We start from the raw sequence: 25,472 nt of genomic DNA on the forward strand, positions 1-25,472 counted from the left end.
TTTTGCTTAACGATTGCCACCTGGGCTAGCCTCTGTTTCCCATCTTCCTCAGTTTCAGAGGGTTGATATTTCAGGGTTGCTTTTTCCCCAGGTCTCCACGCCCTTGTGTGTTTCTTTTGCTTAACGATTGCCACCTGACCTAGCCTCTGTTGCCCATCCTCGTCAGTTTCAGAGGGTAGATTTCTCCGTGTTGCTTTTTCCCCAGGTCTCCACGCCCTTGTGTGTTTCTTTTGCTTAACGTTTGCCACCTGAAGCCAGCCTCTCTTGCCCATCTTCCTCAGTTTCAGAGGGTAGATATTTCAGGGTTGCTTTTTACCCAGGTCTCCACGCTTTTGGGTTTTGTTTTTGCTTAACGATTGCCACCTGAGGTAGCCTCTGTTGCCCATCTTCCTCAGTTTCAGAGGGTGGATTTCTCAGTGTTGCTTTTTACCCAGGTCTCCACGCCCTTGTGTGTTTCTTTTGCTTAAAGATTGCCACCTGAGCTAGCCTCTGTTGCCCATCTTCGTCCGTTTCAGAGGGTAGATTTCTCAGTGTTGCCTTTTCGCCAGCTCCCCACGCCCTTGTGTGTTTCTTTTGCTTAAAGATTGTCACCTGAGCTAGGCACTGTTGCCCTGCTTCCTCAGTTTCAGAGGGTACCTTTTTCAGGGTAGCTTTTTGACCGGGTCTCCTCGCCATTGTATTTTTCTATTTCACTTTTTTTGCATAAAGATTGCCACCTGAGCTAGCCTCTGTTGCCCATCTTCTTCGGTTTCAGAGGGTAGATTTCTCAGTGTTTCATGTTCGCCAGCTCTCCACGCCCTTGCGTCTTTTTTTTTTTTTTGCTTAAAGGTTGCAACCTGAGCTAGCTTCTTTTGCCCATGTTCGTCAGTTTCAGAGGGTGGATTTCTCCGTGTTGCTTTTTCCCCAGGTCTCCACGCCCTTGTGTGTTTCTTTTGCTTAACGATTGCCACCTGAGGTAGCCTCTGTTGCCCATCCTCGTCAGTTTCAGAGGGTAGATATATCAGGGTTGCTTTTTCCCCAGGTCTCCACGCCCTTGTGTGTTTCTTTTGCTTAAAGTTTGCCACCTGAAGCCAGCCTCTCTTGCCCATCTTCCTCAGTTTCAGAGGGTAGATATTTCAGGGTTGCTTTTTCCCCAGGTCTCCACGCCTTTGGGTCTTGCTTCTGCTTAACGATTGCCACCTGAGGTAGCCTCTGTTGCCCTTGTTCCTCAGTTTCAGAGGGTGGATTTCTCCCTGTTGCTTTTTCCCCAGGTCTCCACGCCCTTGTGTGTTTCTTTTGCTTAAAGTTTGCCACCTGAAGCCAGCCTCTCTTGCCCATCTTCCTCAGTTTCAGAGGGTAGATATTTCAGGGTTGCTTTTTCCCCAGGTCTCCACGCCTTTGGGTTTTGTTTTTGCTTAACGATTGCCACCTGAGGTAGCCTCTGTTGCCCATCTTCCTCAGTTTCAGAGGGTGGATTTCTCAGTGTTGCTTTTTCCACAGGTCTCCACGCCCTTGTGTGTTTCTTTTGCTTCACGATTGCCACCTGAGGTAGCCTCTGTTGCCCATCCTCGTCAGTTTCAGAGGGTAGATTTCTCAGTGCTGCTTTTTCCCCAGGTCTCCACGCCCTCGTGTGTTTCTTTTGCTTAAAGTTTGTCACCTGAAGCCAGCCTCTCTTGCCCATCTTCCTCAGTTTCAGAGGGTAGATATTTCAGCGTTGCTTTTTCCCCAGGTCTTCACACCTTAGTGTTTTGTTTTTGCTTAACGATTGCCACCTGGGCTAGCCTCTGTTTCCCATCTTCCTCAGTTTCAGAGGGTTGATATTTCAGGGTTGCTTTTTCCCCAGGTCTCCACGCCCTTGTGTGTTTCTTTTGCTTAACGATTGCCACCTGACCTAGCCTCTGTTGCCCATCCTCGTCAGTTTCAGAGGGTAGATTTCTCCGTGTTGCTTTTTCCCCAGGTCTCCACGCCCTTGTGTGTTTCTTTTGCTTAACGTTTGCCACCTGAAGCCAGCCTCTCTTGCCCATCTTCCTCAGTTTCAGAGGGTAGATATTTCAGGGTTGCTTTTTACCCAGGTCTCCACGCTTTTGGGTTTTGTTTTTGCTTAACGATTGCCACCTGAGGTAGCCTCTGTTGCCCATCTTCCTCAGTTTCAGAGGGTGGATTTCTCAGTGTTGCTTTTTACCCAGGTCTCCACGCCCTTGTGTGTTTCTTTTGCTTAAAGATTGCCACCTGAGCTAGCCTCTGTTGCCCATCTTCGTCCGTTTCAGAGGGTAGATTTCTCAGTGTTGCCTTTTCGCCAGCTCCCCACGCCCTTGTGTGTTTCTTTTGCTTAAAGATTGTCACCTGAGCTAGGCACTGTTGCCCTGCTTCCTCAGTTTCAGAGGGTACCTTTTTCAGGGTAGCTTTTTGACCGGGTCTCCTCGCCATTGTATTTTTCTATTTCACTTTTTTTGCATAAAGATTGCCACCTGAGCTAGCCTCTGTTGCCCATCTTCTTCGGTTTCAGAGGGTAGATTTCTCAGTGTTTCATGTTCGCCAGCTCTCCACGCCCTTGCGTCTTTTTTTTTTTTTTGCTTAAAGGTTGCAACCTGAGCTAGCTTCTTTTGCCCATGTTCGTCAGTTTCAGAGGGTGGATTTCTCCGTGTTGCTTTTTCCCCAGGTCTCCACGCCCTTGTGTGTTTCTTTTGCTTAACGATTGCCACCTGAGGTAGCCTCTGTTGCCCATCCTCGTCAGTTTCAGAGGGTAGATATATCAGGGTTGCTTTTTCCCCAGGTCTCCACGCCCTTGTGTGTTTCTTTTGCTTAAAGTTTGCCACCTGAAGCCAGCCTCTCTTGCCCATCTTCCTCAGTTTCAGAGGGTAGATATTTCAGGGTTGCTTTTTCCCCAGGTCTCCACGCCTTTGGGTCTTGCTTCTGCTTAACGATTGCCACCTGAGGTAGCCTCTGTTGCCCTTGTTCCTCAGTTTCAGAGGGTGGATTTCTCCGTGTTGCTTTTTCCCCAGGTCTCCACGCCCTTGTGTGTTTCTTTTGCTTAACGATTGCCACCTGAGGTAGCCTCTGTTGCCCATCCTCGTCAGTTTCAGAGGGTGGATTTCTCCCTGTTGCTTTTTCCCCAGGTCTCCACGCCCTTGTGTGTTTCTTTTGCTTAAAGTTTGCCACCTGAAGCCAGCCTCTCTTGCCCATCTTCCTCAGTTTCAGAGGGTAGATATTTCAGGGTTGCTTTTTCCCCAGGTCTCCACGCCTTTGGGTTTTGTTTTTGCTTAACGATTGCCACCTGAGGTAGCCTCTCTTGCCCATCTTCCTCAGTTTCAGAGGGTGGATTTCTCCGTGTTGCTTTTTCCACAGGTCTCCACGCCCTTGTGTGTTTCTTTTGCTTCACGATTGCCACCTGAGGTAGCCTCTGTTGCCCATCCTCGTCAGTTTCAGAGGGTAGATTTCTCAGTGCTGCTTTTTCCCCAGGTCTCCACGCCCTCGTGTGTTTCTTTTGCTTAAAGTTTGTCACCTGAAGCCAGCCTCTCTTGCCCATCTTCCTCAGTTTCAGAGGGTAGATATTTCAGCGTTGCTTTTTCCCCAGGTCTTCACACCTTAGTGTTTTGTTTTTGCTTAACGATTGCCACCTGGGCTAGCCTCTGTTTCCCATCTTCCTCAGTTTCAGAGGGTTGATATTTCAGGGTTGCTTTTTCCCCAGGTCTCCACGCCCTTGTGTGTTTCTTTTGCTTAACGATTGCCACCTGACCTAGCCTCTGTTGCCCATCCTCGTCAGTTTCAGAGGGTAGATTTCTCCGTGTTGCTTTTTCCCCAGGTCTCCACGCCCTTGTGTGTTTCTTTTGCTTAACGTTTGCCACCTGAAGCCAGCCTCTCTTGCCCATCTTCCTCAGTTTCAGAGGGTAGATATTTCAGGGTTGCTTTTTACCCAGGTCTCCACGCTTTTGGGTTTTGTTTTTGCTTAACGATTGCCACCTGAGGTAGCCTCTGTTGCCCATCTTCCTCAGTTTCAGAGGGTGGATTTCTCAGTGTTGCTTTTTACCCAGGTCTCCACGCCCTTGTGTGTTTCTTTTGCTTAAAGATTGCCACCTGAGCTAGCCTCTGTTGCCCATCTTCGTCCGTTTCAGAGGGTAGATTTCTCAGTGTTGCCTTTTCGCCAGCTCCCCACGCCCTTGTGTGTTTCTTTTGCTTAAAGATTGTCACCTGAGCTAGGCACTGTTGCCCTGCTTCCTCAGTTTCAGAGGGTACCTTTTTCAGGGTAGCTTTTTGACCGGGTCTCCTCGCCATTGTATTTTTCTATTTCACTTTTTTTGCATAAAGATTGCCACCTGAGCTAGCCTCTGTTGCCCATCTTCTTCGGTTTCAGAGGGTAGATTTCTCAGTGTTTCATGTTCGCCAGCTCTCCACGCCCTTGCGTCTTTTTTTTTTTTTTGCTTAAAGGTTGCAACCTGAGCTAGCTTCTTTTGCCCATGTTCGTCAGTTTCAGAGGGTGGATTTCTCCGTGTTGCTTTTTCCCCAGGTCTCCACGCCCTTGTGTGTTTCTTTTGCTTAACGATTGCCACCTGAGGTAGCCTCTGTTGCCCATCCTCGTCAGTTTCAGAGGGTAGATATATCAGGGTTGCTTTTTCCCCAGGTCTCCACGCCCTTGTGTGTTTCTTTTGCTTAAAGTTTGCCACCTGAAGCCAGCCTCTCTTGCCCATCTTCCTCAGTTTCAGAGGGTAGATATTTCAGGGTTGCTTTTTCCCCAGGTCTCCACGCCTTTGGGTCTTGCTTCTGCTTAACGATTGCCACCTGAGGTAGCCTCTGTTGCCCTTGTTCCTCAGTTTCAGAGGGTGGATTTCTCCGTGTTGCTTTTTCCCCAGGTCTCCACGCCCTTGTGTGTTTCTTCTGCTTAACGATTGCCACCTGAGGTAGCCTCTGTTGCCCATCCTCGTCAGTTTCAGAGGGTGGATTTCTCCCTGTTGCTTTTCCCCCAGGTCTCCACGCCCTTGTGTGTTCCTTTTGCTTAAAGTTTGCCACCTGAAGCCAGACTCTCTTGCCCATCTTCCTCAGTTTCAGAGGGTAGATACTTCAGGGTTGCTTTTTCCCCAGGTCTCCACGCCTTTGGGTTTTGTTTTTGCTTAACGATTGCCACCTGGGCTAGCCTCTCTTGCCCATCTTCCTCAGTTTCAGAGGGTGGATTTCTCCGTGTTGCTTTTTCCACAGGTCTCCACGCCCTTGTGTGTTTCTTTTGCTTAACGATTGCCACCTGAGGTAGCCTCTGTTGCCCATCCTCGTCAGTTTCAGAGGGTAGATTTCTCAGTGCTGCTTTTTCCCCAGGTCTCCACGCCCTCGTGTGTTTCTTTTGCTTAAAGTTTGTCACCTGAAGCCAGCCTCTCTTGCCCATCTTCCTCAGTTTCAGAGGGTAGATATTTCAGCGTTGCTTTTTCCCCAGGTCTTCACACCTTAGTGTTTTGTTTTTGCTTAACGATTGCCACCTGGGCTAGCCTCTGTTTCCCATCTTCCTCAGTTACAGAGGGTTGATATTTCAGGGTTGCTTTTTCCCCAGGTCTCCACGCCCTTGTGTGTTTCTTTTGCTTAACGATTGCCACCTGACCTAGCCTCTGTTGCCCATCCTCGTCAGTTTCAGAGGGTAGATTTCTCAGTGCTGCTTTTTCCCCAGGTCTCCACGCCCTCGTGTGTTTCTTTTGCTTAAATTTTGTCACCTGAAGCCAGCCTCTCTTGCCCATCTTACTCAGTTTCAGAGGGTAGATATTTCAGCGTTGCTTTTTCCCCAGGTCTTCACACCTTAGTGTTTTGTTTTTGCTTAACGATTGCCACCTGGGCTAGCCTCTGTTTCCCATCTTCCTCAGTTTCAGAGGGTTGATATTTCAGGGTTGCTTTTTCCCCAGGTCTCCACGCCCTTGTGTGTTTCTTTTGCTTAACGATTGCCACCTGACCTAGCCTCTGTTGCCCATCCTCGTCAGTTTCAGAGGGTAGATTTCTCCGTGTTGCTTTTTCCCCAGGTCTCCACGCCCTTGTGTGTTTCTTTTGCTTAACGTTTGCCACCTGAAGCCAGCCTCTCTTGCCCATCTTCCTCAGTTTCAGAGGGTAGATATTTCAGGGTTGCTTTTTCCCCAGGTCTCCACGCCTTTGGGTCTTGCTTCTGCTTAACGATTGCCACCTGAGGTAGCCTCTGTTGCCCTTGTTCCTCAGTTTCAGAGGGTGGATTTCTCCGTGTTGCTTTTTCCCCAGGTCTCCACGCCCTTGTGTGTTTCTTTTGCTTAACGATTGCCACCTGAGGTAGCCTCTGTTGCCCATCCTCGTCAGTTTCAGAGGGTGGATTTCTCCCTGTTGCTTTTTCCCCAGGTCTCCACGCCCTTGTGTGTTTCTTTTGCTTAAAGTTTGCCACCTGAAGCCAGCCTCTCTTGCCCATCTTCCTCAGTTTCAGAGGGTAGATATTTCAGGGTTGCTTTTTCCCCAGGTCTCCACGCCTTTGGGTTTTGTTTTTGCTTAACGATTGCCACCTGAGGTAGCCTCTCTTGCCCATCTTCCTCAGTTTCAGAGGGTGGATTTCTCCGTGTTGCTTTTTCCACAGGTCTCCACGCCCTTGTGTGTTTCTTTTGCTTCACGATTGCCACCTGAGGTAGCCTCTGTTGCCCATCCTCGTCAGTTTCAGAGGGTGGATTTCTCAGTGTTGCTTTTTACCCAGGTCTCCACGCCCTTGTGTGTTTCTTTTGCTTAAAGATTGCCACCTGAGCTAGCCTCTGTTGCCCATCTTCGTCCGTTTCAGAGGGTAGATTTCTCAGTGTTGCCTTTTCGCCAGCTCCCCACGCCCTTGTGTGTTTCTTTTGCTTAAAGATTGTCACCTGAGCTAGGCACTGTTGCCCTGCTTCCTCAGTTTCAGAGGGTACCTTTTTCAGGGTAGCTTTTTGACCGGGTCTCCTCGCCATTGTATTTTTCTATTTCACTTTTTTTGCATAAAGATTGCCACCTGAGCTAGCCTCTGTTGCCCATCTTCTTCGGTTTCAGAGGGTAGATTTCTCAGTGTTTCATGTTCGCCAGCTCTCCACGCCCTTGCGTCTTTTTTTTTTTTTTGCTTAAAGGTTGCAACCTGAGCTAGCTTCTTTTGCCCATGTTCGTCAGTTTCAGAGGGTGGATTTCTCCGTGTTGCTTTTTCCCCAGGTCTCCACGCCCTTGTGTGTTTCTTTTGCTTAACGATTGCCACCTGAGGTAGCCTCTGTTGCCCATCCTCGTCAGTTTCAGAGGGTAGATATATCAGGGTTGCTTTTTCCCCAGGTCTCCACGCCCTTGTGTGTTTCTTTTGCTTAAAGTTTGCCACCTGAAGCCAGCCTCTCTTGCCCATCTTCCTCAGTTTCAGAGGGTAGATATTTCAGGGTTGCTTTTTCCCCAGGTCTCCACGCCTTTGGGTCTTGCTTCTGCTTAACGATTGCCACCTGAGGTAGCCTCTGTTGCCCTTGTTCCTCAGTTTCAGAGGGTGGATTTCTCCGTGTTGCTTTTTCCCCAGGTCTCCACGCCCTTGTGTGTTTCTTCTGCTTAACGATTGCCACCTGAGGTAGCCTCTGTTGCCCATCCTCGTCAGTTTCAGAGGGTGGATTTCTCCCTGTTGCTTTTCCCCCAGGTCTCCACGCCCTTGTGTGTTCCTTTTGCTTAAAGTTTGCCACCTGAAGCCAGACTCTCTTGCCCATCTTCCTCAGTTTCAGAGGGTAGATACTTCAGGGTTGCTTTTTCCCCAGGTCTCCACGCCTTTGGGTTTTGTTTTTGCTTAACGATTGCCACCTGGGCTAGCCTCTCTTGCCCATCTTCCTCAGTTTCAGAGGGTGGATTTCTCCGTGTTGCTTTTTCCACAGGTCTCCACGCCCTTGTGTGTTTCTTTTGCTTAACGATTGCCACCTGAGGTAGCCTCTGTTGCCCATCCTCGTCAGTTTCAGAGGGTAGATTTCTCAGTGCTGCTTTTTCCCCAGGTCTCCACGCCCTCGTGTGTTTCTTTTGCTTAAAGTTTGTCACCTGAAGCCAGCCTCTCTTGCCCATCTTCCTCAGTTTCAGAGGGTAGATATTTCAGCGTTGCTTTTTCCCCAGGTCTTCACACCTTAGTGTTTTGTTTTTGCTTAACGATTGCCACCTGGGCTAGCCTCTGTTTCCCATCTTCCTCAGTTACAGAGGGTTGATATTTCAGGGTTGCTTTTTCCCCAGGTCTCCACGCCCTTGTGTGTTTCTTTTGCTTAACGATTGCCACCTGACCTAGCCTCTGTTGCCCATCCTCGTCAGTTTCAGAGGGTAGATTTCTCAGTGCTGCTTTTTCCCCAGGTCTCCACGCCCTCGTGTGTTTCTTTTGCTTAAATTTTGTCACCTGAAGCCAGCCTCTCTTGCCCATCTTACTCAGTTTCAGAGGGTAGATATTTCAGCGTTGCTTTTTCCCCAGGTCTTCACACCTTAGTGTTTTGTTTTTGCTTAACGATTGCCACCTGGGCTAGCCTCTGTTTCCCATCTTCCTCAGTTTCAGAGGGTTGATATTTCAGGGTTGCTTTTTCCCCAGGTCTCCACGCCCTTGTGTGTTTCTTTTGCTTAACGATTGCCACCTGACCTAGCCTCTGTTGCCCATCCTCGTCAGTTTCAGAGGGTAGATTTCTCCGTGTTGCTTTTTCCCCAGGTCTCCACGCCCTTGTGTGTTTCTTTTGCTTAACGTTTGCCACCTGAAGCCAGCCTCTCTTGCCCATCTTCCTCAGTTTCAGAGGGTAGATATTTCAGGGTTGCTTTTTCCCCAGGTCTCCACGCCTTTGGGTCTTGCTTCTGCTTAACGATTGCCACCTGAGGTAGCCTCTGTTGCCCTTGTTCCTCAGTTTCAGAGGGTGGATTTCTCCGTGTTGCTTTTTCCCCAGGTCTCCACGCCCTTGTGTGTTTCTTTTGCTTAACGATTGCCACCTGAGGTAGCCTCTGTTGCCCATCCTCGTCAGTTTCAGAGGGTGGATTTCTCCCTGTTGCTTTTTCCCCAGGTCTCCACGCCCTTGTGTGTTTCTTTTGCTTAAAGTTTGCCACCTGAAGCCAGCCTCTCTTGCCCATCTTCCTCAGTTTCAGAGGGTAGATATTTCAGGGTTGCTTTTTCCCCAGGTCTCCACGCCTTTGGGTTTTGTTTTTGCTTAACGATTGCCACCTGAGGTAGCCTCTCTTGCCCATCTTCCTCAGTTTCAGAGGGTGGATTTCTCCGTGTTGCTTTTTCCACAGGTCTCCACGCCCTTGTGTGTTTCTTTTGCTTCACGATTGCCACCTGAGGTAGCCTCTGTTGCCCATCCTCGTCAGTTTCAGAGGGTAGATTTCTCAGTGCTGCTTTTTCCCCAGGTCTCCACGCCCTCGTGTGTTTCTTTTGCTTAAAGTTTGTCACCTGAAGCCAGCCTCTCTTGCCCATCTTCCTCAGTTTCAGAGGGTAGATATTTCAGCGTTGCTTTTTCCCCAGGTCTTCACACCTTAGTGTTTTGTTTTTGCTTAACGATTGCCACCTGGGCTAGCCTCTGTTTCCCATCTTCCTCAGTTTCAGAGGGTTGATATTTCAGGGTTGCTTTTTCCCCAGGTCTCCACGCCCTTGTGTGTTTCTTTTGCTTAACGATTGCCACCTGACCTAGCCTCTGTTGCCCATCCTCGTCAGTTTCAGAGGGTAGATTTCTCCGTGTTGCTTTTTCCCCAGGTCTCCACGCCCTTGTGTGTTTCTTTTGCTTAACGTTTGCCACCTGAAGCCAGCCTCTCTTGCCCATCTTCCTCAGTTTCAGAGGGTAGATATTTCAGGGTTGCTTTTTACCCAGGTCTCCACGCTTTTGGGTTTTGTTTTTGCTTAACGATTGCCACCTGAGGTAGCCTCTGTTGCCCATCTTCCTCAGTTTCAGAGGGTGGATTTCTCAGTGTTGCTTTTTACCCAGGTCTCCACGCCCTTGTGTGTTTCTTTTGCTTAAAGATTGCCACCTGAGCTAGCCTCTGTTGCCCATCTTCGTCCGTTTCAGAGGGTAGATTTCTCAGTGTTGCCTTTTCGCCAGCTCCCCACGCCCTTGTGTGTTTCTTTTGCTTAAAGATTGTCACCTGAGCTAGGCACTGTTGCCCTGCTTCCTCAGTTTCAGAGGGTACCTTTTTCAGGGTAGCTTTTTGACCGGGTCTCCTCGCCATTGTATTTTTCTATTTCACTTTTTTTGCATAAAGATTGCCACCTGAGCTAGCCTCTGTTGCCCATCTTCTTCGGTTTCAGAGGGTAGATTTCTCAGTGTTTCATGTTCGCCAGCTCTCCACGCCCTTGCGTCTTTTTTTTTTTTTTGCTTAAAGGTTGCAACCTGAGCTAGCTTCTTTTGCCCATGTTCGTCAGTTTCAGAGGGTGGATTTCTCCGTGTTGCTTTTTCCCCAGGTCTCCACGCCCTTGTGTGTTTCTTTTGCTTAACGATTGCCACCTGAGGTAGCCTCTGTTGCCCATCCTCGTCAGTTTCAGAGGGTAGATATATCAGGGTTGCTTTTTCCCCAGGTCTCCACGCCCTTGTGTGTTTCTTTTGCTTAAAGTTTGCCACCTGAAGCCAGCCTCTCTTGCCCATCTTCCTCAGTTTCAGAGGGTAGATATTTCAGGGTTGCTTTTTCCCCAGGTCTCCACGCCTTTGGGTCTTGCTTCTGCTTAACGATTGCCACCTGAGGTAGCCTCTGTTGCCCTTGTTCCTCAGTTTCAGAGGGTGGATTTCTCCGTGTTGCTTTTTCCCCAGGTCTCCACGCCCTTGTGTGTTTCTTTTGCTTAACGATTGCCACCTGAGGTAGCCTCTGTTGCCCATCCTCGTCAGTTTCAGAGGGTAGATATATCAGGGTTGCTTTTTCCCCAGGTCTCCACGCCCTTGTGTGTTTCTTTTGCTTAAAGTTTGCCACCTGAAGCCAGCCTCTCTTGCCCATCTTCCTCAGTTTCAGAGGGTAGATATTTCAGGGTTGCTTTTTCCCCAGGTCTCCACGCCTTTGGGTTTTGTTTTTGCTTAACGATTGCCACCTGAGGTAGCCTCTCTTGCCCATCTTCCTCAGTTTCAGAGGGTGGATTTCTCCGTGTTGCTTTTTCCACAGGTCTCCACGCCCTTGTGTGTTTCTTTTGCTTCACGATTGCCACCTGAGATAGCCTCTGTTGCCCATCCTCGTCAGTTTCAGAGGGTAGATTTCTCAGTGCTGCTTTTTCCCCAGGTCTCCACGCCCTCGTGTGTTTCTTTTGCTTAAAGTTTGTCACCTGAAGCCAGCCTCTCTTGCCCATCTTCCTCAGTTTCAGAGGGTAGATATTTCAGCGTTGCTTTTTCCCCAGGTCTTCACACCTTAGTGTTTTGTTTTTGCTTAACGATTGCCACCTGGGCTAGCCTCTGTTTCCCATCTTCCTCAGTTTCAGAGGGTTGATATTTCAGGGTTGCTTTTTCCCCAGGTCTCCACGCCCTTGTGTGTTTCTTTTGCTTAACGATTGCCACCTGACCTAGCCTCTGTTGCCCATCCTCGTCAGTTTCAGAGGGTAGATTTCTCCGTGTTGCTTTTTCCCCAGGTCTCCACGCCCTTGTGTGTTTCTTTTGCTTAACGTTTGCCACCTGAAGCCAGCCTCTCTTGCCCATCTTCCTCAGTTTCAGAGGGTAGATATTTCAGGGTTGCTTTTTACCCAGGTCTCCACGCTTTTGGGTTTTGTTTTTGCTTAACGATTGCCACCTGAGGTAGCCTCTGTTGCCCATCTTCCTCAGTTTCAGAGGGTGGATTTCTCAGTGTTGCTTTTTACCCAGGTCTCCACGCCCTTGTGTGTTTCTTTTGCTTAAAGATTGCCACCTGAGCTAGCCTCTGTTGCCCATCTTCGTCCGTTTCAGAGGGTAGATTTCTCAGTGTTGCCTTTTCGCCAGCTCCCCACGCCCTTGTGTGTTTCTTTTGCTTAAAGATTGTCACCTGAGCTAGGCACTGTTGCCCTGCTTCCTCAGTTTCAGAGGGTACCTTTTTCAGGGTAGCTTTTTGACCGGGTCTCCTCGCCATTGTATTTTTCTATTTCACTTTTTTTGCATAAAGATTGCCACCTGAGCTAGCCTCTGTTGCCCATCTTCTTCGGTTTCAGAGGGTAGATTTCTCAGTGTTTCATGTTCGCCAGCTCTCCACGCCCTTGCGTCTTTTTTTTTTTTTTGCTTAAAGGTTGCAACCTGAGCTAGCTTCTTTTGCCCATGTTCGTCAGTTTCAGAGGGTGGATTTCTCCGTGTTGCTTTTTCCCCAGGTCTCCACGCCCTTGTGTGTTTCTTTTGCTTAACGATTGCCACCTGAGGTAGCCTCTGTTGCCCATCCTCGTCAGTTTCAGAGGGTAGATATATCAGGGTTGCTTTTTCCCCAGGTCTCCACGCCCTTGTGTGTTTCTTTTGCTTAAAGTTTGCCACCTGAAGCCAGCCTCTCTTGCCCATCTTCCTCAGTTTCAGAGGGTAGATATTTCAGGGTTGCTTTTTCCCCAGGTCTCCACGCCTTTGGGTCTTGCTTCTGCTTAACGATTGCCACCTGAGGTAGCCTCTGTTGCCCTTGTTCCTCAGTTTCAGAGGGTGGATTTCTCCGTGTTGCTTTTTCCCCAGGTCTCCACGCCCTTGTGTGTTTCTTTTGCTTAACGATTGCCACCTGAGGTAGCCTCTGTTGCCCATCCTCGTCAGTTTCAGAGGGTAGATATATCAGGGTTGCTTTTTCCCCAGGTCTCCACGCCCTTGTGTGTTTCTTTTGCTTAAAGTTTGCCACCTGAAGCCAGCCTCTCTTGCCCATCTTCCTCAGTTTCAGAGGGTAGATATTTCAGGGTTGCTTTTTCCCCAGGTCTCCACGCCTTTGGGTTTTGTTTTTGCTTAACGATTGCCACCTGAGGTAGCCTCTCTTGCCCATCTTCCTCAGTTTCAGAGGGTGGATTTCTCCGTGTTGCTTTTTCCACAGGTCTCCACGCCCTTGTGTGTTTCTTTTGCTTAACGATTGCCACCTGAGGTAGCCTCTGTTGCCCATCCTCGTCAGTTTCAGAGGGTAGATTTCTCCGTGTTGCTTTTTCCCCAGGTCTCCACGCCCTTGTGTGTTTCTTTTGCTTAACGTTTGCCACCTGAAGCCAGCCTCTCTTGCCCATCTTCCTCAGTTTCAGAGGGTAGATATTTCAGGGTTGCTTTTTACCCAGGTCTCCACGCTTTTGGGTTTTGTTTTTGCTTAACGATTGCCACCTGAGGTAGCCTCTGTTGCCCATCTTCCTCAGTTTCAGAGGGTGGATTTCTCAGTGTTGCTTTTTACCCAGGTCTCCACGCCCTTGTGTGTTTCTTTTGCTTAAAGATTGCCACCTGAGCTAGCCTCTGTTGCCCATCTTCGTCCGTTTCAGAGGGTAGATTTCTCAGTGTTGCCTTTTCGCCAGCTCCCCACGCCCTTGTGTGTTTCTTTTGCTTAAAGATTGTCACCTGAGCTAGGCACTGTTGCCCTGCTTCCTCAGTTTCAGAGGGTACCTTTTTCAGGGTAGCTTTTTGACCGGGTCTCCTCGCCATTGTATTTTTCTATTTCACTTTTTTTGCATAAAGATTGCCACCTGAGCTAGCCTCTGTTGCCCATCTTCTTCGGTTTCAGAGGGTAGATTTCTCAGTGTTTCATGTTCGCCAGCTCTCCACGCCCTTGCGTCTTTTTTTTTTTTTTGCTTAAAGGTTGCAACCTGAGCTAGCTTCTTTTGCCCATGTTCGTCAGTTTCAGAGGGTGGATTTCTCCGTGTTGCTTTTTCCCCAGGTCTCCACGCCCTTGTGTGTTTCTTTTGCTTAACGATTGCCACCTGAGGTAGCCTCTGTTGCCCATCCTCGTCAGTTTCAGAGGGTAGATATATCAGGGTTGCTTTTTCCCCAGGTCTCCACGCCCTTGTGTGTTTCTTTTGCTTAAAGTTTGCCACCTGAAGCCAGCCTCTCTTGCCCATCTTCCTCAGTTTCAGAGGGTAGATATTTCAGGGTTGCTTTTTCCCCAGGTCTCCACGCCTTTGGGTCTTGCTTCTGCTTAACGATTGCCACCTGAGGTAGCCTCTGTTGCCCTTGTTCCTCAGTTTCAGAGGGTGGATTTCTCCGTGTTGCTTTTTCCCCAGGTCTCCACGCCCTTGTGTGTTTCTTTTGCTTAACGATTGCCACCTGAGGTAGCCTCTGTTGCCCATCCTCGTCAGTTTCAGAGGGTAGATATATCAGGGTTGCTTTTTCCCCAGGTCTCCACGCCCTTGTGTGTTTCTTTTGCTTAAAGTTTGCCACCTGAAGCCAGCCTCTCTTGCCCATCTTCCTCAGTTTCAGAGGGTAGATATTTCAGGGTTGCTTTTTCCCCAGGTCTCCACGCCTTTGGGTTTTGTTTTTGCTTAACGATTGCCACCTGAGGTAGCCTCTCTTGCCCATCTTCCTCAGTTTCAGAGGGTGGATTTCTCCGTGTTGCTTTTTCCACAGGTCTCCACGCCCTTGTGTGTTTCTTTTGCTTAACGATTGCCACCTGACCTAGCCTCTGTTGCCCATCCTCGTCAGTTTCAGAGGGTAGATTTCTCCGTGTTGCTTTTTCCCCAGGTCTCCACGCCCTTGTGTGTTTCTTTTGCTTAATGTTTGCCACCTGAAGCCAGCCTCTCTTGCCCATCTTCCTCAGTTTCAGAGGGTAGATATTTCAGGGTTGCTTTTTACCCAGGTCTCCACGCTTTTGGGTTTTGTTTTTGCTTAACGATTGCCACCTGAGGTAGCCTCTGTTGCCCATCTTCCTCAGTTTCAGAGGGTGGATTTCTCAGTGTTGCTTTTTACCCAGGTCTCCACGCCCTTGTGTGTTTCTTTTGCTTAAAGATTGCCACCTGAGCTAGCCTCTGTTGCCCATCTTCGTCCGTTTCAGAGGGTAGATTTCTCAGTGTTGCCTTTTCGCCAGCTCCCCACGCCCTTGTGTGTTTCTTTTGCTTAAAGATTGTCACCTGAGCTAGGCACTGTTGCCCTGCTTCCTCAGTTTCAGAGGGTACCTTTTTCAGGGTAGCTTTTTGACCGGGTCTCCTCGCCATTGTATTTTTCTATTTCACTTTTTTTGCATAAAGATTGCCACCTGAGCTAGCCTCTGTTGCCCATCTTCTTCGGTTTCAGAGGGTAGATTTCTCAGTGTTTCATGTTCGCCAGCTCTCCACGCCCTTGCGTCTTTTTTTTTTTTTTGCTTAAAGGTTGCAACCTGAGCTAGCTTCTTTTGCCCATGTTCGTCAGTTTCAGAGGGTGGATTTCTCCGTGTTGCTTTTTCCCCAGGTCTCCACGCCCTTGTGTGTTTCTTTTGCTTAACGATTGCCACCTGAGGTAGCCTCTGTTGCCCATCCTCGTCAGTTTCAGAGGGTAGATATATCAGGGTTGCTTTTTCCCCAGGTCTCCACGCCCTTGTGTGTTTCTTTTGCTTAAAGTTTGCCACCTGAAGCCAGCCTCTCTTGCCCATCTTCCTCAGTTTCAGAGGGTAGATATTTCAGGGTTGCTTTTTCCCCAGGTCTCCACGCCTTTGGGTCTTGCTTCTGCTTAACGATTGCCACCTGAGGTAGCCTCTGTTGCCCTTGTTCCTCAGTTTCAGAGGGTGGATTTCTCCGTGTTGCTTTTTCCCCAGGTCTCCACGCCCTTGTGTGTTTCTTTTGCTTAACGATTGCCACCTGAGGTAGCCTCTGTTGCCCATCCTCGTCAGTTTCAGAGGGTGGATTTCTCCCTGTTGCTTTTTCCCCAGGTCTCCACGCCCTTGTGTGTTTCTTTTGCTTCACGATTGCCACCTGAGGTAGCCTCTGTTGCCCATCCTCGTCAGTTTCAGAGGGTGGATTTCTCCCTGTTGCTTTTTCCCCAGGTCTCCACGCCCTTGTGTGTTTCTTTTGCTTAAAGTTTGCCACCTGAAGCCAGCCTCTCTTGCCCATCTTCCTCAGTTTCAGAGGGTAGATATTTCAGGGTTGCTTTTTCCCCAGGTCTCCACGCCTTTGGGTTTTGTTTTTGCTTAACGATTGCCACCTGAGGTAGCCTCTCTTGCCCATCTTCCTCAGTTTCAGAGGGTGGATTTCTCCGTGTTGCTTTTTCCACAGGTCTCCACGCCCTTGTGTGTTTCTTTTGCTTCACTATTGCCACCTGAGATAGCCTCTGTTGCCCATCCTCGTCAGTTTCAGAGGGTAGATTTCTCAGTGCTGCTTTTTCCCCAGGTCTCCACGCCCTCGTGTGTTTCTTTTGCTTAAAGTTTGTCACCTGAAGCCAGCCTCTCTTGCCCATCTTCCTCAGTTTCAGAGGGTAGATATTTCAGCGTTGCTTTTTCCCCAGGTCTTCACACCTTAGTGTTTTGTTTTTGCTTAACGATTGCCACCTGGGCTAGCCTCTGTTTCCCATCTTCCTCAGTTTCAGAGGGTTGATATTTCAGGGTTGCTTTTTCCCCAGGTCTCCACGCCCTTGTGTGTTTCTTTTGCTTAACGATTGCCACCTGACCTAGCCTCTGTTGCCCATCCTCGTCAGTTTCAGAGGGTAGATTTCTCCGTGTTGCTTTTTCCCCAGGTCTCCACGCCCTTGTGTGTTTCTTTTGCTTAACGTTTGCCACCTGAAGCCAGCCTCTCTTGCCCATCTTCCTCAGTTTCAGAGGGTAGATATTTCAGGGTTGCTTTTTACCCAGGTCTCCACGCTTTTGGGTTTTGTTTTTGCTTAACGATTGCCACCTGAGGTAGCCTCTGTTGCCCATCTTCCTCAGTTTCAGAGGGTGGATTTCTCAGTGTTGCTTTTTACCCAGGTCTCCACGCCCTTGTGTGTTTCTTTTGCTTAAAGATTGCCACCTGAGCTAGCCTCTGTTGCCCATCTTCGTCCGTTTCAGAGGGTAGATTTCTCAGTGTTGCCTTTTCGCCAGCTCCCCACGCCCTTGTGTGTTTCTTTTGCTTAAAGATTGTCACCTGAGCTAGGCACTGTTGCCCTGCTTCCTCAGTTTCAGAGGGTACCTTTTTCAGGGTAGCTTTTTGACCGGGTCTCCTCGCCATTGTATTTTTCTATTTCACTTTTTTTGCATAAAGATTGCCACCTGAGCTAGCCTCTGTTGCCCATCTTCTTCGGTTTCAGAGGGTAGATTTCTCAGTGTTTCATGTTCGCCAGCTCTCCACGCCCTTGCGTCTTTTTTTTTTTTTTGCTTAAAGGTTGCAACCTGAGCTAGCTTCTTTTGCCCATGTTCGTCAGTTTCAGAGGGTGGATTTCCCCGTGTTGCTTTTTCCCCAGGTCTCCACGCCCTTGTGTGTTTCTTTTGCTTAACGATTGCCACCTGAGGTAGCCTCTGTTGCCCATCCTCGTCAGTTTCAGAGGGTAGATATATCAGGGTTGCTTTTTCCCCAGGTCTCCACGCCCTTGTGTGTTTCTTTTGCTTAAAGTTTGCCACCTGAAGCCAGCCTCTCTTGCCCATCTTCCTCAGTTTCAGAGGGTAGATATTTCAGGGTTGCTTTTTCCCCAGGTCTCCACGCCTTTGGGTCTTGCTTCTGCTTAACGATTGCCACCTGAGGTAGCCTCTGTTGCCCTTGTTCCTCAGTTTCAGAGGGTGGATTTCTCCGTGTTGCTTTTTCCCCAGGTCTCCACGCCCTTGTGTGTTTCTTTTGCTTAACGATTGCCACCTGAGGTAGCCTCTGTTGCCCATCCTCGTCAGTTTCAGAGGGTGGATTTCTCCCTGTTGCTTTTTCCCCAGGTCTCCACGCCCTTGTGTGTTTCTTTTGCTTAAAGTTTGCCACCTGAAGCCAGCCTCTCTTGCCCATCTTCCTCAGTTTCAGAGGGTAGATATTTCAGGGTTGCTTTTTCCCCAGGTCTCCACGCCTTTGGGTTTTGTTTTTGCTTAACGATTGCCACCTGAGGTAGCCTCTCTTGCCCATCTTCCTCAGTTTCAGAGGGTGGATTTCTCCGTGTTGCTTTTTCCCCAGGTCTCCACGCCCTTGTGTGTTTCTTTTGCTTCACGATTGCCACCTGAGGTAGCCTCTGTTGCCCATCCTCGTCAGTTTCAGAGGGTAGATTTCTCAGTGCTGCTTTTTCCCCAGGTCTCCACGCCCTCGTGTGTTTCTTTTGCTTAAAGTTTGTCACCTGAAGCCAGCCTCTCTTGCCCATCTTCCTCAGTTTCAGAGGGTAGATATTTCAGCGTTGCTTTTTCCCCAGGTCTTCACACCTTAGTGTTTTGTTTTTGCTTAACGATTGCCACCTGGGCTAGCCTCTGTTTCCCATCTTCCTCAGTTTCAGAGGGTTGATATTTCAGGGTTGCTTTTTCCCCAGGTCTCCACGCCCTTGTGTGTTTCTTTTGCTTCACGATTGCCACCTGAGGTAGCCTCTGTTGCCCATCCTCGTCAGTTTCAGAGGGTGGATTTCTCCCTGTTGCTTTTTCCCCAGGTCTCCACGCCCTTGTGTGTTTCTTTTGCTTAAAGTTTGCCACCTGAAGCCAGCCTCTCTTGCCCATCTTCCTCAGTTTCAGAGGGTAGATATTTCAGGGTTGCTTTTTCCCCAGGTCTCCACGCCTTTGGGTTTTGTTTTTGCTTAACGATTGCCACCTGAGGTAGCCTCTCTTGCCCATCTTCCTCAGTTTCAGAGGGTGGATTTCTCCGTGTTGCTTTTTCCACAGGTCTCCACGCCCTTGTGTGTTTCTTTTGCTTCACTATTGCCACCTGAGATAGCCTCTGTTGCCCATCCTCGTCAGTTTCAGAGGGTAGATTTCTCAGTGCTGCTTTTTCCCCAGGTCTCCACGCCCTCGTGTGTTTCTTTTGCTTAAAGTTTGTCACCTGAAGCCAGCCTCTCTTGCCCATCTTCCTCAGTTTCAGAGGGTAGATATTTCAGCGTTGGTTTTTCCCCAGGTCTTCACACCTTAGTGTTTTGTTTATGCTTAACGATTGCCACCTGGGCTAGCCTCTGTTTCCCATCTTCCTCAGTTTCAGAGGGTTGATATTTCAGGGTTGCTTTTTCCCCAGGTCTCCACGCCCTTGTGTGTTTCTTTTGCTTAACGATTGCCACCTGACCTAGCCTCTGTTGCCCATCCTCGTCAGTTTCAGAGGGTAGATTTCTCCGTGTTGCTTTTTCCCCAGGTCTCCACGCCCTTGTGTGTTTCTTTTGCTTAACGTTTGCCACCTGAAGCCAGCCTCTCTTGCCCATCTTCCTCAGTTTCAGAGGGTAGATATTTCAGGGTTGCTTTTTACCCAGGTCTCCACGCTTTTGGGTTTTGTTTTTGCTTAACGATTGCCACCTGAGGTAGCCTCTGTTGCCCATCTTCCTCAGTTTCAGAGGGTGGATTTCTCAGTGTTGCTTTTTACCCAGGTCTCCACGCCCTTGTGTGTTTCTTTTGCTTAAAGATTGCCACCTGAGCTAGCCTCTGTTGCCCATCTTCGTCCGTTTCAGAGGGTAGATTTCTCAGTGTTGCCTTTTCGCCAGCTCCCCACGCCCTTGTGTGTTTCTTTTGCTTAAAGATTGTCACCTGAGCTAGGCACTGTTGCCCTGCTTCCTCAGTTTCAGAGGGTACCTTTTTCAGGGTAGCTTTTTGACCGGGTCTCCTCGCCATTGTATTTTTCTATTTCACTTTTTTTGCATAAAGATTGCCACCTGAGCTAGCCTCTGTTGCCCATCTTCTTCGGTTTCAGAGGGTAGATTTCTCAGTGTTTCATGTTCGCCAGCTCTCCACGCCCTTGCGTCTTTTTTTTTTTTTTGCTTAAAGGTTGCAACCTGAGCTAGCTTCTTTTGCCCATGTTCGTCAGTTTCAGAGGGTGGATTTCTCCGTGTTGCTTTTTCCCCAGGTCTCCACGCCCTTGTGTGTTTCTTTTGCTTAACGATTGCCACCTGAGGTAGCCTCTGTTGCCCATCCTCGTCAGTTTCAGAGGGTAGATATATCAGGGTTGCTTTTTCCCCAGGTCTCCACGCCCTTGTGTGTTTCTTTTGCTTAAAGTTTGCCACCTGAAGCCAGCCTCTCTTGCCCATCTTCCTCAGTTTCAGAGGGTAGATATTTCAGGGTTGCTTTTTCCCCAGGTCTCCACGCCTTTGGGTCTTGCTTCTGCTTAACGATTGCCACCTGAGGTAGCCTCTGTTGCCCTTGTTCCTCAGTTTCAGAGGGTGGATTTCTCCGTGTTGCTTTTTCCCCAGGTCTCCACGCCCTTGTGTGTTTCTTTTGCTTAACGATTGCCACCTGAGGTAGCCTCTGTTGCCCATCCTCGTCAGTTTCAGAGGGTGGATTTCTCCCTGTTGCTTTTTCCCCAGGTCTCCACGCCCTTGTGTGTTTCTTTTGCTTAAAGTTTGCCACCTGAAGCCAGCCTCTCTTGCCCATCTTCCTCAGTTTCAGAGGGTAGATATTTCAGGGTTGCTTTTTCCCCAGGTCTCCACGCCTTTGGGTTTTGTTTTTGCTTAACGATTGCCACCTGAGGTAGCCTCTCTTGCCCATCTTCCTCAGTTTCAGAGGGTGGATTTCTCCGTGTTGCTTTTTCCACAGGTCTCCACGCCCTTGTGTGTTTCTTTTGCTTCACGATTGCCACCTGAGGTAGCCTCTGTTGCCCATCCTCGTCAGTTTCAGAGGGTAGATTTCTCAGTGCTGCTTTTTCCCCAGGTCTCCACGCCCTCGTGTGTTTCTTTTGCTTAAAGTTTGTCACCTGAAGCCAGCCTCTCTTGCCCATCTTCCTCAGTTTCAGAGGGTAGATATTTCAGCGTTGCTTTTTCCCCAGGTCTTCACACCTTAGTGTTTTGTTTTTGCTTAACGATTGCCACCTGGGCTAGCCTCTGTTTCCCATCTTCCTCAGTTTCAGAGGGTTGATATTTCAGGGTTGCTTTTTCCCCAGGTCTCCACGCCCTTGTGTGTTTCTTTTGCTTAACGATTGCCACCTGACCTAGCCTCTGTTGCCCATCCTCGTCAGTTTCAGAGGGTAGATTTCTCCGTGTTGCTTTTTCCCCAGGTCTCCACGCCCTTGTGTGTTTCTTTTGCTTAACGTTTGCCACCTGAAGCCAGCCTCTCTTGCCCATCTTCCTCAGTTTCAGAGGGTAGATATTTCAGGGTTGCTTTTTACCCAGGTCTCCACGCTTTTGGGTTTTGTTTTTGCTTAACGATTGCCACCTGAGGTAGCCTCTGTTGCCCATCTTCCTCAGTTTCAGAGGGTGGATTTCTCAGTGTTGCTTTTTACCCAGGTCTCCACGCCCTTGTGTGTTTCTTTTGCTTAAAGATTGCCACCTGAGCTAGCCTCTGTTGCCCATCTTCGTCCGTTTCAGAGGGTAGATTTCTCAGTGTTGCCTTTTCGCCAGCTCCCCACGCCCTTGTGTGTTTCTTTTGCTTAAAGATTGTCACCTGAGCTAGGCACTGTTGCCCTGCTTCCTCAGTTTCAGAGGGTACCTTTTTCAGGGTAGCTTTTTGACCGGGTCTCCTCGCCATTGTATTTTTCTATTTCACTTTTTTTGCATAAAGATTGCCACCTGAGCTAGCCTCTGTTGCCCATCTTCTTCGGTTTCAGAGGGTAGATTTCTCAGTGTTTCATGTTCGCCAGCTCTCCACGCCCTTGCGTCTTTTTTTTTTTTTTGCTTAAAGGTTGCAACCTGAGCTAGCTTCTTTTGCCCATGTTCGTCAGTTTCAGAGGGTGGATTTCTCCGTGTTGCTTTTTCCCCAGGTCTCCACGCCCTTGTGTGTTTCTTTTGCTTAACGATTGCCACCTGAGGTAGCCTCTGTTGCCCATCCTCGTCAGTTTCAGAGGGTAGATATATCAGGGTTGCTTTTTCCCCAGGTCTCCACGCCCTTGTGTGTTTCTTTTGCTTAAAGTTTGCCACCTGAAGCCAGCCTCTCTTGCCCATCTTCCTCAGTTTCAGAGGGTAGATATTTCAGGGTTGCTTTTTCCCCAGGTCTCCACGCCTTTGGGTCTTGCTTCTGCTTAACGATTGCCACCTGAGGTAGCCTCTGTTGCCCTTGTTCCTCAGTTTCAGAGGGTGGATTTCTCCGTGTTGCTTTTTCCCCAGGTCTCCACGCCCTTGTGTGTTTCTTTTGCTTAACGATTGCCACCTGAGGTAGCCTCTGTTGCCCATCCTCGTCAGTTTCAGAGGGTGGATTTCTCCCTGTTGCTTTTTCCCCAGGTCTCCACGCCCTTGTGTGTTTCTTTTGCTTAAAGTTTGCCACCTGAAGCCAGCCTCTCTTGCCCATCTTCCTCAGTTTCAGAGGGTAGATATTTCAGGGTTGCTTTTTCCCCAGGTCTCCACGCCTTTGGGTTTTGTTTTTGCTTAACGATTGCCACCTGAGGTAGCCTCTCTTGCCCATCTTCCTCAGTTTCAGAGGGTGGATTTCTCCGTGTTGCTTTTTCCACAGGTCTCCACGCCCTTGTGTGTTTCTTTTGCTTCACGATTGCCACCTGAGGTAGCCTCTGTTGCCCATCCTCGTCAGTTTCAGAGGGTAGATTTCTCAGTGCTGCTTTTTCCCCAGGTCTCCACGCCCTCGTGTGTTTCTTTTGCTTAAAGTTTGTCACCTGAAGCCAGCCTCTCTTGCCCATCTTCCTCAGTTTCAGAGGGTAGATATTTCAGCGTTGCTTTTTCCCCAGGTCTTCACACCTTAGTGTTTTGTTTTTGCTTAACGATTGCCACCTGGGCTAGCCTCTGTTTCCCATCTTCCTCAGTTTCAGAGGGTTGATATTTCAGGGTTGCTTTTTCCCCAGGTCTCCACGCCCTTGTGTGTTTCTTTTGCTTAACGATTGCCACCTGACCTAGCCTCTGTTGCCCATCCTCGTCAGTTTCAGAGGGTAGATTTCTCCGTGTTGCTTTTTCCCCAGGTCTCCACGCCCTTGTGTGTTTCTTTTGCTTAACGTTTGCCACCTGAAGCCAGCCTCTCTTGCCCATCTTCCTCAGTTTCAGAGGGTAGATATTTCAGGGTTGCTTTTTACCCAGGTCTCCACGCTTTTGGGTTTTGTTTTTGCTTAACGATTGCCACCTGAGGTAGCCTCTGTTGCCCATCTTCCTCAGTTTCAGAGGGTGGATTTCTCAGTGTTGCTTTTTACCCAGGTCTCCACGCCCTTGTGTGTTTCTTTTGCTTAAAGATTGCCACCTGAGCTAGCCTCTGTTGCCCATCTTCGTCCGTTTCAGAGGGTAGATTTCTCAGTGTTGCCTTTTCGCCAGCTCCCCACGCCCTTGTGTGTTTCTTTTGCTTAAAGATTGTCACCTGAGCTAGGCACTGTTGCCCTGCTTCCTCAGTTTCAGAGGGTACCTTTTTCAGGGTAGCTTTTTGACCGGGTCTCCTCGCCATTGTATTTTTCTATTTCACTTTTTTTGCATAAAGATTGCCACCTGAGCTAGCCTCTGTTGCCCATCTTCTTCGGTTTCAGAGGGTAGATTTCTCAGTGTTTCATGTTCGCCAGCTCTCCACGCCCTTGCGTCTTTTTTTTTTTTTTGCTTAAAGGTTGCAACCTGAGCTAGCTTCTTTTGCCCATGTTCGTCAGTTTCAGAGGGTGGATTTCTCCGTGTTGCTTTTTCCCCAGGTCTCCACGCCCTTGTGTGTTTCTTTTGCTTAACGATTGCCACCTGAGGTAGCCTCTGTTGCCCATCCTCGTCAGTTTCAGAGGGTAGATATATCAGGGTTGCTTTTTCCCCAGGTCTCCACGCCCTTGTGTGTTTCTTTTGCTTAAAGTTTGCCACCTGAAGCCAGCCTCTCTTGCCCATCTTCCTCAGTTTCAGAGGGTAGATATTTCAGGGTTGCTTTTTCCCCAGGTCTCCACGCCTTTGGGTCTTGCTTCTGCTTAACGATTGCCACCTGAGGTAGCCTCTGTTGCCCTTGTTCCTCAGTTTCAGAGGGTGGATTTCTCCGTGTTGCTTTTTCCCCAGGTCTCCACGCCCTTGTGTGTTTCTTTTGCTTAACGATTGCCACCTGAGGTAGCCTCTGTTGCCCATGCTCGTCAGTTTCAGAGGGTGGATTTCTCCCTGTTGCTTTTTCCCCAGGTCTCCACGCCCTTGTGTGTTTCTTTTGCTTAAAGTTTGCCACCTGAAGCCAGCCTCTCTTGCCCATCTTCCTCAGTTTCAGAGGGTAGATATTTCAGGGTTGCTTTTTCCCCAGGTCTCCACGCCTTTGCATTTTGTTTTTGCTTAACGATTGCCACCTGAGGTAGCCTCTCTTGCCCATCTTCCTCAGTTTCAGAGGGTGGATTTCTCCGTGTTGCTTTTTCCACAGGTCTCCACGCCCTTGTGTGTTTCTTTTGCTTCACGATTGCCACCTGAGGTAGCCTCTGTTGCCCATCCTCGTCAGTTTCAGAGGGTAGATTTCTCAGTGCTGCTTTTTCCCCAGGTCTCCACGCCCTCGTGTGTTTCTTTTGCTTAAAGTTTGTCACCTGAAGCCAGCCTCTCTTGCCCATCTTCCTCAGTTTCAGAGGGTAGATATTTCAGCGTTGCTTTTTCCCCAGGTCTTCACACCTTAGTGTTTTGTTTTTGCTTAACGATTGCCACCTGGGCTAGCCTCTGTTTCCCATCTTCCTCAGTTTCAGAGGGTTGATATTTCAGGGTTGCTTTTTCCCCAGGTCTCCACGCCCTTGTGTGTTTCTTTTGCTTCACGATTGCCACCTGAGGTAGCCTCTGTTGCCCATCCTCGTCAGTTTCAGAGGGTAGATATATCAGGGTTGCTTTTTCCCCAGGTCTCCACGCCCTTGTGTGTTTCTTTTGCTTAAAGTTTGCCACCTGAAGCCAGCCTCTCTTGCCCATCTTCCTCAGTTTCAGAGGGTAGATATTTCAGGGTTGCTTTTTCCCCAGGTCTCCACGCCTTTGGGTCTTGCTTCTGCTTAACGATTGCCACCTGAGGTAGCCTCTGTTGCCCTTGTTCCTCAGTTTCAGAGGGTGGATTTCTCCGTGTTGCTTTTTCCCCAGGTCTCCACGCCCTTGTGTGTTTCTTTTGCTTAACGATTGCCACCTGAGGTAGCCTCTGTTGCCCATCCTCGTCAGTTTCAGAGGGTGGATTTCTCCCTGTTGCTTTTTCCCCAGGTCTCCACGCCCTTGTGTGTTTCTTTTGCTTAAAGTTTGCCACCTGAAGCCAGCCTCTCTTGCCCATCTTCCTCAGTTTCAGAGGGTAGATATTTCAGGGTTGCTTTTTCCCCAGGTCTCCACGCCTTTGGGTTTTGTTTTTGCTTAACGATTGCCACCTGAGGTAGCCTCTCTTGCCCATCTTCCTCAGTTTCAGAGGGTGGATTTCTCCGTGTTGCTTTTTCCACAGGTCTCCACGCCCTTGTGTGTTTCTTTTGCTTCACGATTGCCACCTGAGGTAGCCTCTGTTGCCCATCCTCGTCAGTTTCAGAGGGTAGATTTCTCAGTGCTGCTTTTTCCCCAGGTCTCCACGCCCTCGTGTGTTTCTTTTGCTTAAAGTTTGTCACCTGAAGCCAGCCTCTCTTGCCCATCTTCCTCAGTTTCAGAGGGTAGATATTTCAGCGTTGCTTTTTCCCCAGGTCTTCACACCTTAGTGTTTTGTTTTTGCTTAACGATTGCCACCTGGGCTAGCCTCTGTTTCCCATCTTCCTCAGTTTCAGAGGGTTGATATTTCAGGGTTGCTTTTTCCCCAGGTCTCCACGCCCTTGTGTGTTTCTTTTGCTTAACGATTGC

This window comes from Equus asinus, chromosome 10 (assembly GCF_041296235.1).
Source record: "Equus asinus isolate D_3611 breed Donkey chromosome 10, EquAss-T2T_v2, whole genome shotgun sequence".
NCBI classification, from domain to species: domain Eukaryota; kingdom Metazoa; phylum Chordata; class Mammalia; order Perissodactyla; family Equidae; genus Equus; species Equus asinus.